Source organism: Danio rerio, chromosome 20, assembly GCF_052040795.2.
Source record: "Danio rerio strain M-AB ecotype USA chromosome 20, GRCz13ab, whole genome shotgun sequence".
In the NCBI taxonomy this organism is placed as follows: Eukaryota; Metazoa; Chordata; class Actinopteri; order Cypriniformes; family Danionidae; genus Danio; species Danio rerio.
Genome location: NC_141040.1, coordinates 16,700 through 30,272, shown reverse-complemented (window position 1 = coordinate 30,272; position 13,573 = coordinate 16,700). Strand labels below are relative to the sequence as shown.

At 46.1% G+C, this 13,573-nt stretch overlaps 1 long non-coding RNA gene across 1 annotated transcript in view; it reads right to left on the bottom strand.

Annotated features, from left to right (window-relative positions):
• Positions 1-13,573, bottom strand: part of LOC148679520 (uncharacterized) — a 41,847-nt gene extending 28,274 nt beyond the window's left edge. The window contains exon 1 of the long non-coding RNA XR_015945618.1: positions 1-13,573. This exon is cut by the window's left edge and continues 24,784 nt beyond it. This is a non-coding gene — a long non-coding RNA (uncharacterized LOC148679520).

The window sequence follows — 13,573 nt, the reverse complement described above, 5'->3', positions numbered from 1 at the left end:
TTACCCACCAAGTTTTAGGTATGTGTATAGCGCTAATTCAGCATTTGGGGTAGGGTTCGGGGTCTTAGGGTCCCTGCTCTTAGGGCTCTAGGCACTTGGGTTAAGTTTTAGGTGTGAAAGGTCACCCGGGTTGGGTTTAGAGGTGTGTTGAAGAGTGCAGTCGATGTTTGTAAATAATAAAGTTTTGTTTTTGTGGACTTAATACATTTATTTTACTTTCCCATGAGATTAAATATTGCGGCTCTCTCCCATTTGCGTTTTGAAATGGAGGCACTAAATATACTGCTCAAACCTGATCGCGACGTTTCGGAGTTTCTTTTCCTTCCTCAGGCTAGTTTGAGCAACTGAATGGCTGGAATACTTCACATCAGCTCATTTATATAGACTTCTCAGTGGGCGTGGCTTCCTAACACTCTCTCTCTCTGTTTTCACACTTTCTCGATGTTTCGATTTTTCTCGATGTTTCCCAAAACTGAATATCGGCACTTTGTGGTGCGTCATAAACTTAGCGTTATACTTTCTGCTGTCCTGTTGTGTACTTTTTGACACCAATTTATTAAATGTTCCAAGTTGGAGACTCATTTCCCCGACATCGATGGATCCGCCGGCGTTCCCGTCCGCAGCAGGCGAGGTGCAGAGCTGGAGGCACTGGCTGGGTTAGGGTGAGAAAAAATCCAGAGGTTGGACTGGGTCCATCCCCGGTTATGCACGGTCCATCGACATCAACTGCCCGCCACGCCCGCGGCGTCCGGGTCGGCCGAACGGATCCGAACGACATCGAGAAAGGCCAGCGTCAGCCCGCAACACAACTAAATTGTCGTGAAAAAATTACCCACCAAGTTTTAGGTATGTGTATAGCGCTAATTCAGCATTTGGGGTAGGGTTCGGGGTCTTAGGGTCCCTGCTCTTAGGGCTCTAGGCACTTGGGTTAAGTTTTAGGTGTGAAAGGTCACCCGGGTTGGGTTTAGAGGTGTGTTGAAGAGTGCAGTCGATGTTTGTAAATAATAAAGTTTTGTTTTTGTGGACTTAATACATTTATTTTACTTTCCCATGAGATTAAATATTGCGGCTCTCTCCCATTTGCGTTTTGAAATGGAGGCACTAAATATACTGCTCAAACCTGATCGCGACGTTTCGGAGTTTCTTTTCCTTCCTCAGGCTAGTTTGAGCAACTGAATGGCTGGAATACTTCACATCAGCTCATTTATATAGACTTCTCAGTGGGCGTGGCTTCCTAACACTCTCTCTCTCTGTTTTCACACTTTCTCGATGTTTCGATTTTTCTCGATGTTTCCCAAAACTGAATATCGGCACTTTGTGGTGCGTCATAAACTTAGCGTTATACTTTCTGCTGTCCTGTTGTGTACTTTTTGACACCAATTTATTAAATGTTCCAAGTTGGAGACTCATTTCCCCGACATCGATGGATCCGCCGGCGTTCCCGTCCGCAGCAGGCGAGGTGCAGAGCTGGAGGCACTGGCTGGGTTAGGGTGAGAAAAAATCCAGAGGTTGGACTGGGTCCATCCCCGGTTATGCACGGTCCATCGACATCAACTGCCCGCCACGCCCGCGGCGTCCGGGTCGGCCGAACGGATCCGAACGACATCGAGAAAGGCCAGCGTCAGCCCGCAACACAACTAAATTGTCGTGAAAAAATTACCCACCAAGTTTTAGGTATGTGTATAGCGCTAATTCAGCATTTGGGGTAGGGTTCGGGGTCTTAGGGTCCCTGCTCTTAGGGCTCTAGGCACTTGGGTTAAGTTTTAGGTGTGAAAGGTCACCCGGGTTGGGTTTAGAGGTGTGTTGAAGAGTGCAGTCGATGTTTGTAAATAATAAAGTTTTGTTTTTGTGGACTTAATACATTTATTTTACTTTCCCATGAGATTAAATATTGCGGCTCTCTCCCATTTGCGTTTTGAAATGGAGGCACTAAATATACTGCTCAAACCTGATCGCGACGTTTCGGAGTTTCTTTTCCTTCCTCAGGCTAGTTTGAGCAACTGAATGGCTGGAATACTTCACATCAGCTCATTTATATAGACTTCTCAGTGGGCGTGGCTTCCTAACACTCTCTCTCTCTGTTTTCACACTTTCTCGATGTTTCGATTTTTCTCGATGTTTCCCAAAACTGAATATCGGCACTTTGTGGTGCGTCATAAACTTAGCGTTATACTTTCTGCTGTCCTGTTGTGTACTTTTTGACACCAATTTATTAAATGTTCCAAGTTGGAGACTCATTTCCCCGACATCGATGGATCCGCCGGCGTTCCCGTCCGCAGCAGGCGAGGTGCAGAGCTGGAGGCACTGGCTGGGTTAGGGTGAGAAAAAATCCAGAGGTTGGACTGGGTCCATCCCCGGTTATGCACGGTCCATCGACATCAACTGCCCGCCACGCCCGCGGCGTCCGGGTCGGCCGAACGGATCCGAACGACATCGAGAAAGGCCAGCGTCAGCCCGCAACACAACTAAATTGTCGTGAAAAAATTACCCACCAAGTTTTAGGTATGTGTATAGCGCTAATTCAGCATTTGGGGTAGGGTTCGGGGTCTTAGGGTCCCTGCTCTTAGGGCTCTAGGCACTTGGGTTAAGTTTTAGGTGTGAAAGGTCACCCGGGTTGGGTTTAGAGGTGTGTTGAAGAGTGCAGTCGATGTTTGTAAATAATAAAGTTTTGTTTTTGTGGACTTAATACATTTATTTTACTTTCCCATGAGATTAAATATTGCGGCTCTCTCCCATTTGCGTTTTGAAATGGAGGCACTAAATATACTGCTCAAACCTGATCGCGACGTTTCGGAGTTTCTTTTCCTTCCTCAGGCTAGTTTGAGCAACTGAATGGCTGGAATACTTCACATCAGCTCATTTATATAGACTTCTCAGTGGGCGTGGCTTCCTAACACTCTCTCTCTCTGTTTTCACACTTTCTCGATGTTTCGATTTTTCTCGATGTTTCCCAAAACTGAATATCGGCACTTTGTGGTGCGTCATAAACTTAGCGTTATACTTTCTGCTGTCCTGTTGTGTACTTTTTGACACCAATTTATTAAATGTTCCAAGTTGGAGACTCATTTCCCCGACATCGATGGATCCGCCGGCGTTCCCGTCCGCAGCAGGCGAGGTGCAGAGCTGGAGGCACTGGCTGGGTTAGGGTGAGAAAAAATCCAGAGGTTGGACTGGGTCCATCCCCGGTTATGCACGGTCCATCGACATCAACTGCCCGCCACGCCCGCGGCGTCCGGGTCGGCCGAACGGATCCGAACGACATCGAGAAAGGCCAGCGTCAGCCCGCAACACAACTAAATTGTCGTGAAAAAATTACCCACCAAGTTTTAGGTATGTGTATAGCGCTAATTCAGCATTTGGGGTAGGGTTCGGGGTCTTAGGGTCCCTGCTCTTAGGGCTCTAGGCACTTGGGTTAAGTTTTAGGTGTGAAAGGTCACCCGGGTTGGGTTTAGAGGTGTGTTGAAGAGTGCAGTCGATGTTTGTAAATAATAAAGTTTTGTTTTTGTGGACTTAATACATTTATTTTACTTTCCCATGAGATTAAATATTGCGGCTCTCTCCCATTTGCGTTTTGAAATGGAGGCACTAAATATACTGCTCAAACCTGATCGCGACGTTTCGGAGTTTCTTTTCCTTCCTCAGGCTAGTTTGAGCAACTGAATGGCTGGAATACTTCACATCAGCTCATTTATATAGACTTCTCAGTGGGCGTGGCTTCCTAACACTCTCTCTCTCTGTTTTCACACTTTCTCGATGTTTCGATTTTTCTCGATGTTTCCCAAAACTGAATATCGGCACTTTGTGGTGCGTCATAAACTTAGCGTTATACTTTCTGCTGTCCTGTTGTGTACTTTTTGACACCAATTTATTAAATGTTCCAAGTTGGAGACTCATTTCCCCGACATCGATGGATCCGCCGGCGTTCCCGTCCGCAGCAGGCGAGGTGCAGAGCTGGAGGCACTGGCTGGGTTAGGGTGAGAAAAAATCCAGAGGTTGGACTGGGTCCATCCCCGGTTATGCACGGTCCATCGACATCAACTGCCCGCCACGCCCGCGGCGTCCGGGTCGGCCGAACGGATCCGAACGACATCGAGAAAGGCCAGCGTCAGCCCGCAACACAACTAAATTGTCGTGAAAAAATTACCCACCAAGTTTTAGGTATGTGTATAGCGCTAATTCAGCATTTGGGGTAGGGTTCGGGGTCTTAGGGTCCCTGCTCTTAGGGCTCTAGGCACTTGGGTTAAGTTTTAGGTGTGAAAGGTCACCCGGGTTGGGTTTAGAGGTGTGTTGAAGAGTGCAGTCGATGTTTGTAAATAATAAAGTTTTGTTTTTGTGGACTTAATACATTTATTTTACTTTCCCATGAGATTAAATATTGCGGCTCTCTCCCATTTGCGTTTTGAAATGGAGGCACTAAATATACTGCTCAAACCTGATCGCGACGTTTCGGAGTTTCTTTTCCTTCCTCAGGCTAGTTTGAGCAACTGAATGGCTGGAATACTTCACATCAGCTCATTTATATAGACTTCTCAGTGGGCGTGGCTTCCTAACACTCTCTCTCTCTGTTTTCACACTTTCTCGATGTTTCGATTTTTCTCGATGTTTCCCAAAACTGAATATCGGCACTTTGTGGTGCGTCATAAACTTAGCGTTATACTTTCTGCTGTCCTGTTGTGTACTTTTTGACACCAATTTATTAAATGTTCCAAGTTGGAGACTCATTTCCCCGACATCGATGGATCCGCCGGCGTTCCCGTCCGCAGCAGGCGAGGTGCAGAGCTGGAGGCACTGGCTGGGTTAGGGTGAGAAAAAATCCAGAGGTTGGACTGGGTCCATCCCCGGTTATGCACGGTCCATCGACATCAACTGCCCGCCACGCCCGCGGCGTCCGGGTCGGCCGAACGGATCCGAACGACATCGAGAAAGGCCAGCGTCAGCCCGCAACACAACTAAATTGTCGTGAAAAAATTACCCACCAAGTTTTAGGTATGTGTATAGCGCTAATTCAGCATTTGGGGTAGGGTTCGGGGTCTTAGGGTCCCTGCTCTTAGGGCTCTAGGCACTTGGGTTAAGTTTTAGGTGTGAAAGGTCACCCGGGTTGGGTTTAGAGGTGTGTTGAAGAGTGCAGTCGATGTTTGTAAATAATAAAGTTTTGTTTTTGTGGACTTAATACATTTATTTTACTTTCCCATGAGATTAAATATTGCGGCTCTCTCCCATTTGCGTTTTGAAATGGAGGCACTAAATATACTGCTCAAACCTGATCGCGACGTTTCGGAGTTTCTTTTCCTTCCTCAGGCTAGTTTGAGCAACTGAATGGCTGGAATACTTCACATCAGCTCATTTATATAGACTTCTCAGTGGGCGTGGCTTCCTAACACTCTCTCTCTCTGTTTTCACACTTTCTCGATGTTTCGATTTTTCTCGATGTTTCCCAAAACTGAATATCGGCACTTTGTGGTGCGTCATAAACTTAGCGTTATACTTTCTGCTGTCCTGTTGTGTACTTTTTGACACCAATTTATTAAATGTTCCAAGTTGGAGACTCATTTCCCCGACATCGATGGATCCGCCGGCGTTCCCGTCCGCAGCAGGCGAGGTGCAGAGCTGGAGGCACTGGCTGGGTTAGGGTGAGAAAAAATCCAGAGGTTGGGTTAGGGTTAGGGTTAGGGTTAGGGTTAGGGTTAGGGTTAGGGTTAGGGTTAGGGTTTAGGGTTAGGGTTAGGGTTAGGGTTAGGGTTAGGGTTAGGGTTAGGGTTAGGGTTTGAAAGAATTACAACAACTCCCCCCATCCTAGCGCTAGTCTAGGTAGGTTTGAAGTAGGGAGATTGAGGAAGCGTGCACGGGCCCGCGCTTGTCTGACTATATACCATAAGAGCGTTGATCTTCCCCCTCCTGTGTGGGAGGGTTAGCCTTGTTTGTGGGCTTTGGGCTTGAGACTTGATGAGGGGAAGTGTTCTTTGTGTCATGTTTATTGGCTGTTGCACGATGTGCCAACGTCTTTGGGATGGTTTTGATGGGTTCGGATGCTGTAGGGTTCGATGGGTGAGGTTTTGGATTTAATTTCTCCTTTTGTTACTCCCTCAAGACCATCTGTGAGAGGGAAATGTTTAAGACACTTCATCAGTAGTGTACCTCAGATTCATCGGGTGTTTCGATTCTTTAAACACTAGACACCCTCGTCTGAGGCGATCAGCGCTGGTTGATCAATTCCAGGCCAGTGTCTTACTGCCAATTTGTGGTGGGAAGTCGACCAGATCCTCAATCTGTCTGTTTTGGGTTCTGGTGTTTAGTGAGGGTTGTTAGGGGGTTGGTGTGTTTTTCCGAAGGCTTGGGGTTATGCCCTTTTAATTACAGAGAGTTAGGGTTTGTTGTAGGTGAGGGTTGTCCTTTTTGAACTAGAGTTGGGTTTAGGGTTCGGGTTAGATGAGGGCAGTCGTTTCCCTAAGCTTTTTACAAGAATTAGGGTTTTGCCCTTTGGTTGGGTTTAGGGTTTGGTGCAGGTGAGGGCTGTCCTTTGACAATTAGGGTTACGAGTTTGGGTTAGACGAGCACTTTCGTTTTCTCAAATTGCTTAGAATAATTAGGGTTATGCCCTTCGGTTGGGTTTAGGGTTTGGTGCGGGTGAAGGCTGTCCTTTGACAATTAGGGTTACGAGTTTGGGTTAGTATAATGAGAATAATTAGGGTTATGCCCTTTGGTTGGGGTTAGAGTTCGGTTTGGGTGAGGGTTGTCCCTAATTTTGGGGTTAGCAGCGTTTAGAAGTTGTGGAAGAACAAATTTCCGCGACACGGGTTTCCGAGTTTCAAGTAGATCCAATTTTTGAAGACGAGGTTGGTGAAGTTAGTCGGCTGGTGTCCGTGGTGTAGGTGCGCAATGTGCTCGTTGTGTGGAGGTGCTAATCACCAATAGAAGACTGGGCTTCATTTAAGGCCTATTCGCCCTTAGGCCACCAATCCCTGCGTGCATGTCCAAGTGGACGCAGGGGGGCTGCATACTCACCACTCACCCAAGTGACCCTTTGTTAACACCGCGAGGTTGCCCAGGTCACCCGAGAAGAGTCTGCAGTCTGCCTCGTCTCCTCTTGTCGCCTATCTCCAGAATACCCGCCCTGTCGACACATATAAAAGGAGTTCAGAGAACGTCCCCAAATGTGACTGGAGACAAAGAGGCAGTCCTGACGCCCCCAGCCTGCAGGGGTCAGGTCGAGGCTCAAACTGGCGGTCATATTTGTTAAAATACAACAAGCTTCTACCAGTCTTCACCTCTAGGGGCAATGCAAGAACCAAACCGACATCATCCTCCCCGAGGACAACCGTTGGGAGCATCAACCCCAAAGGGGAAAGTCGGAAAAGTTGCTGCGAGTGGTCTTTGAGCGCGTCAGTCTCGAGGACGGTGACCTCTGGTTTTTGTTCTGGCAGGGGAGATACCATGACCGAGAAGGTCTGCGGTATTAGTTCGGCTTGTTTATTTGAGGATTTAACTTGCATCAAATGTTCTTTACTATTAATTGTTGTCTTAACTTTGTCTTAATTTTATTGCTTGTTTATTTATTGATTTGTTTGTCTATTGACTTGTTTATTTAAGAGATAATTTGCGCATTTCTATTTGTTTGACTGTTGTTTTGCCTTATTTAAGGGTTCTAACTGTTTATATGAGGTATATTAAGAGGTTTAATTTCAGGAGAGATCTGCTTTTTTCCTCTTCTTCCTACTCCTTTTCTTAGTCTTCTTCCTACTTCTCTTCTTAGTCTTCTTCCTACTCCTCTTCTTAGTCCCCTTCCTATTCCTCTTCTTAGTCTTCTACCTACTCCTCTTCTTAGTCTTCTTTGTATGGTTTATTCTGTGATTTCAAACGCAAGTGGTATTGTCCTGAATTTAAGTCAAATCGACGAACGGTTGGTGTTGCTGTTTGTTTGACTATTCTTGTCTTTTTTTGAGTATTTTAACTGTTTATATTGTCTTCACTGCTGTTTGTTTGAATGTAATTTTTGCCTTTTTCTAAGGGTTTTGACTGTTTATCCGATGTGTGTATATATAATAAAATAAAGATGTTCCACTACTCTTTATGTTGTCTTTACTGCTTAACTCACATTTTTACATTCCTTTGTCGATCATTAGATGTAGCTTGTTGTTTCCTATCCTGTGTAGTATGAGTATTTTGAGTCAGACGGGTTAGATGTTAGTATTTTGAGTGCGATGACGCCTTTAGATGTAGCTTGTTTGTTTCTAATCCTGTCTAGTATTAGTAGTTTGAGTGCGGCGACGAGTTAGATCTGGCTTGTTTTATTCCAATCCTGTGTAGTATTAGTATTTTGAGTGCGGCGAGTTTAGATGTAACTTGTTGCCAATCCTGTGTAGTGTGAGTATTTTGAGTGCGACGACGAGTTTGGATGTTGCTTGTATCCAGTCCTGTGTAGTATTAGTATTTTGAGTGCGACGAGTTTAGATGTAGCTTGTTGCCAATCCTGTGTAGTATTAGTCTTTTGAGTGCGAAGACGAGTTTGGATGGTGCTTGTTTCCAGTCTTGTGTAGTCTTAGTATTTTGAGTGCGACGACGAGTTCTGATGTAGCTTCTTCGTGTGTGGTGTTAGTATTTTGAGTGCGACCACGAGCGATTGATGAACGAGTTACCCGATTTTACATTTTATCAAACGAACCAGAAGACGTTAGGCCTGTCTGGGCCACCCGCCTTCCACCGACCCGTCTGGGCCTGGATTCGTCTCTCCCTCCTGCGTCCCCCACTGCCGAAACAGAAGGGGAAGCTAGAGGGAGCTAGCCAAAAGGTAACAGATCGGTCAGAATGGATGAATGGGTGCCCTTTGAGAGATCCTGTGCGTAAATTGGTATATGTCAAGTCCGATGGCTCTGGCTAGGTTAGGGTTTGAAAGAATTACAACAACTCCCCCCATCCTAGCGCTAGTCTAGGTAGGTTTGAAGTAGGGAGATTGAGGAAGCGTGCACGGGCCCGCGCTTGTCTGACTATATACCATAAGAGCGTTGATCTTCCCCCTCCTGTGTGGGAGGGTTAGCCTTGTTTGTGGGCTTTGGGCTTGAGACTTGATGAGGGGAAGTGTTCTTTGTGTCATGTTTATTGGCTGTTGCACGATGTGCCAACGTCTTTGGGATGGTTTTGATGGGTTCGGATGCTGTAGGGTTCGATGGGTGAGGTTTTGGATTTAATTTCTCCTTTTGTTACTCCCTCAAGACCATCTGTGAGAGGGAAATGTTTAAGACACTTCATCAGTAGTGTACCTCAGATTCATCGGGTGTTTCGATTCTTTAAACACTAGACACCCTCGTCTGAGGCGATCAGCGCTGGTTGATCAATTCCAGGCCAGTGTCTTACTGCCAATTTGTGGTGGGAAGTCGACCAGATCCTCAATCTGTCTGTTTTGGGTTCTGGTGTTTAGTGAGGGTTGTTAGGGGGTTGGTGTGTTTTTCCGAAGGCTTGGGGTTATGCCCTTTTAATTACAGAGAGTTAGGGTTTGTTGTAGGTGAGGGTTGTCCTTTTTGAACTAGAGTTGGGTTTAGGGTTCGGGTTAGATGAGGGCAGTCGTTTCCCTAAGCTTTTTACAAGAATTAGGGTTTTGCCCTTTGGTTGGGTTTAGGGTTTGGTGCAGGTGAGGGCTGTCCTTTGACAATTAGGGTTACGAGTTTGGGTTAGACGAGCACTTTCGTTTTCTCAAATTGCTTAGAATAATTAGGGTTATGCCCTTCGGTTGGGTTTAGGGTTTGGTGCGGGTGAAGGCTGTCCTTTGACAATTAGGGTTACGAGTTTGGGTTAGTATAATGAGAATAATTAGGGTTATGCCCTTTGGTTGGGGTTAGAGTTCGGTTTGGGTGAGGGTTGTCCCTAATTTTGGGGTTAGCAGCGTTTAGAAGTTGTGGAAGAACAAATTTCCGCGACACGGGTTTCCGAGTTTCAAGTAGATCCAATTTTTGAAGACGAGGTTGGTGAAGTTAGTCGGCTGGTGTCCGTGGTGTAGGTGCGCAATGTGCTCGTTGTGTGGAGGTGCTAATCACCAATAGAAGACTGGGCTTCATTTAAGGCCTATTCGCCCTTAGGCCACCAATCCCTGCGTGCATGTCCAAGTGGACGCAGGGGGGCTGCATACTCACCACTCACCCAAGTGACCCTTTGTTAACACCGCGAGGTTGCCCAGGTCACCCGAGAAGAGTCTGCAGTCTGCCTCGTCTCCTCTTGTCGCCTATCTCCAGAATACCCGCCCTGTCGACACATATAAAAGGAGTTCAGAGAACGTCCCCAAATGTGACTGGAGACAAAGAGGCAGTCCTGACGCCCCCAGCCTGCAGGGGTCAGGTCGAGGCTCAAACTGGCGGTCATATTTGTTAAAATACAACAAGCTTCTACCAGTCTTCACCTCTAGGGGCAATGCAAGAACCAAACCGACATCATCCTCCCCGAGGACAACCGTTGGGAGCATCAACCCCAAAGGGGAAAGTCGGAAAAGTTGCTGCGAGTGGTCTTTGAGCGCGTCAGTCTCGAGGACGGTGACCTCTGGTTTTTGTTCTGGCAGGGGAGATACCATGACCGAGAAGGTCTGCGGTATTAGTTCGGCTTGTTTATTTGAGGATTTAACTTGCATCAAATGTTCTTTACTATTAATTGTTGTCTTAACTTTGTCTTAATTTTATTGCTTGTTTATTTATTGATTTGTTTGTCTATTGACTTGTTTATTTAAGAGATAATTTGCGCATTTCTATTTGTTTGACTGTTGTTTTGCCTTATTTAAGGGTTCTAACTGTTTATATGAGGTATATTAAGAGGTTTAATTTCAGGAGAGATCTGCTTTTTTCCTCTTCTTCCTACTCCTTTTCTTAGTCTTCTTCCTACTTCTCTTCTTAGTCTTCTTCCTACTCCTCTTCTTAGTCCCCTTCCTATTCCTCTTCTTAGTCTTCTACCTACTCCTCTTCTTAGTCTTCTTTGTATGGTTTATTCTGTGATTTCAAACGCAAGTGGTATTGTCCTGAATTTAAGTCAAATCGACGAACGGTTGGTGTTGCTGTTTGTTTGACTATTCTTGTCTTTTTTTGAGTATTTTAACTGTTTATATTGTCTTCACTGCTGTTTGTTTGAATGTAATTTTTGCCTTTTTCTAAGGGTTTTGACTGTTTATCCGATGTGTGTATATATAATAAAATAAAGATGTTCCACTACTCTTTATGTTGTCTTTACTGCTTAACTCACATTTTTACATTCCTTTGTCGATCATTAGATGTAGCTTGTTGTTTCCTATCCTGTGTAGTATGAGTATTTTGAGTCAGACGGGTTAGATGTTAGTATTTTGAGTGCGATGACGCCTTTAGATGTAGCTTGTTTGTTTCTAATCCTGTCTAGTATTAGTAGTTTGAGTGCGGCGACGAGTTAGATCTGGCTTGTTTTATTCCAATCCTGTGTAGTATTAGTATTTTGAGTGCGGCGAGTTTAGATGTAACTTGTTGCCAATCCTGTGTAGTGTGAGTATTTTGAGTGCGACGACGAGTTTGGATGTTGCTTGTATCCAGTCCTGTGTAGTATTAGTATTTTGAGTGCGACGAGTTTAGATGTAGCTTGTTGCCAATCCTGTGTAGTATTAGTCTTTTGAGTGCGAAGACGAGTTTGGATGGTGCTTGTTTCCAGTCTTGTGTAGTCTTAGTATTTTGAGTGCGACGACGAGTTCTGATGTAGCTTCTTCGTGTGTGGTGTTAGTATTTTGAGTGCGACCACGAGCGATTGATGAACGAGTTACCCGATTTTACATTTTATCAAACGAACCAGAAGACGTTAGGCCTGTCTGGGCCACCCGCCTTCCACCGACCCGTCTGGGCCTGGATTCGTCTCTCCCTCCTGCGTCCCCCACTGCCGAAACAGAAGGGGAAGCTAGAGGGAGCTAGCCAAAAGGTAACAGATCGGTCAGAATGGATGAATGGGTGCCCTTTGAGAGATCCTGTGCGTAAATTGGTATATGTCAAGTCCGATGGCTCTGGCTAGGTTAGGGTTTGAAAGAATTACAACAACTCCCCCCATCCTAGCGCTAGTCTAGGTAGGTTTGAAGTAGGGAGATTGAGGAAGCGTGCACGGGCCCGCGCTTGTCTGACTATATACCATAAGAGCGTTGATCTTCCCCCTCCTGTGTGGGAGGGTTAGCCTTGTTTGTGGGCTTTGGGCTTGAGACTTGATGAGGGGAAGTGTTCTTTGTGTCATGTTTATTGGCTGTTGCACGATGTGCCAACGTCTTTGGGATGGTTTTGATGGGTTCGGATGCTGTAGGGTTCGATGGGTGAGGTTTTGGATTTAATTTCTCCTTTTGTTACTCCCTCAAGACCATCTGTGAGAGGGAAATGTTTAAGACACTTCATCAGTAGTGTACCTCAGATTCATCGGGTGTTTCGATTCTTTAAACACTAGACACCCTCGTCTGAGGCGATCAGCGCTGGTTGATCAATTCCAGGCCAGTGTCTTACTGCCAATTTGTGGTGGGAAGTCGACCAGATCCTCAATCTGTCTGTTTTGGGTTCTGGTGTTTAGTGAGGGTTGTTAGGGGGTTGGTGTGTTTTTCCGAAGGCTTGGGGTTATGCCCTTTTAATTACAGAGAGTTAGGGTTTGTTGTAGGTGAGGGTTGTCCTTTTTGAACTAGAGTTGGGTTTAGGGTTCGGGTTAGATGAGGGCAGTCGTTTCCCTAAGCTTTTTACAAGAATTAGGGTTTTGCCCTTTGGTTGGGTTTAGGGTTTGGTGCAGGTGAGGGCTGTCCTTTGACAATTAGGGTTACGAGTTTGGGTTAGACGAGCACTTTCGTTTTCTCAAATTGCTTAGAATAATTAGGGTTATGCCCTTCGGTTGGGTTTAGGGTTTGGTGCGGGTGAAGGCTGTCCTTTGACAATTAGGGTTACGAGTTTGGGTTAGTATAATGAGAATAATTAGGGTTATGCCCTTTGGTTGGGGTTAGAGTTCGGTTTGGGTGAGGGTTGTCCCTAATTTTGGGGTTAGCAGCGTTTAGAAGTTGTGGAAGAACAAATTTCCGCGACACGGGTTTCCGAGTTTCAAGTAGATCCAATTTTTGAAGACGAGGTTGGTGAAGTTAGTCGGCTGGTGTCCGTGGTGTAGGTGCGCAATGTGCTCGTTGTGTGGAGGTGCTAATCACCAATAGAAGACTGGGCTTCATTTAAGGCCTATTCGCCCTTAGGCCACCAATCCCTGCGTGCATGTCCAAGTGGACGCAGGGGGGCTGCATACTCACCACTCACCCAAGTGACCCTTTGTTAACACCGCGAGGTTGCCCAGGTCACCCGAGAAGAGTCTGCAGTCTGCCTCGTCTCCTCTTGTCGCCTATCTCCAGAATACCCGCCCTGTCGACACATATAAAAGGAGTTCAGAGAACGTCCCCAAATGTGACTGGAGACAAAGAGGCAGTCCTGACGCCCCCAGCCTGCAGGGGTCAGGTCGAGGCTCAAACTGGCGGTCATATTTGTTAAAATACAACAAGCTTCTACCAGTCTTCACCTCTAGGGGCAATGCAAGAACCAAACCGACATCATCCTCCCCGAGGACAACCGTTGGGAGCATCAACCCC